Source organism: Propithecus coquereli, unplaced genomic scaffold (genome assembly GCF_000956105.1).
Source record: "Propithecus coquereli isolate 6110/MARCELLA unplaced genomic scaffold, Pcoq_1.0 Scaffold42, whole genome shotgun sequence".
NCBI lineage: Eukaryota > Metazoa > Chordata > Mammalia > Primates > Indriidae > Propithecus > Propithecus coquereli.
The window spans coordinates 68,555-69,099 of record NW_012149952.1 but is presented as its reverse complement, the minus strand read 5'-3'; positions in this window follow the sequence as shown (position 1 = coordinate 69,099).

Below are 545 nucleotides of genomic sequence, written 5' to 3'. Positions count from 1 at the left end.
CCCTGAGGAGAAGGAAGATGGAGGAGAGACGGGCGAGGTGAGAGAAAGAGGATGGCGAAGGGAAAGGACGGGGGGGGACGTCCCTGAGGGCTCACAGCTCCCAGGCCCTGTGTCCACCGCCTCGCGCATGTGAATTTCCTCTTCCACGGCAGGTCCTGATGCAGTAGCGTCACCTTGTGCCGCAGGTGGGAAAAAGAGCTGAGGGAGGCGAAGTGACTGGTCAGGGCCATCCAGCCGATTCATGGCAGAGCTGGTGTGTTTCACCTCGAAGTTTGTGCTCTTGCTCATTGTTCAGACAGAAGAATGAGAGATACAGAAGGAGGCAAAGCCAATTTCTGTTGTGGGTGGATTTATAAAAGGCGCCTGTGTTAGGCAGAATAATGGCCTCCCAGGATGTCCAGAGCCCAGTCCCTGGAGCCCTTCGATGTTACTTATTTGGTAAAAACAACTTTACAGATGTGATGAAGTTGAGGATCCTGGGATGGGGAGATGGTTCTGGATTGCCTGGGTGGCCCAGTGTAATCAGCAGGGTCCTGGTAAGTGAA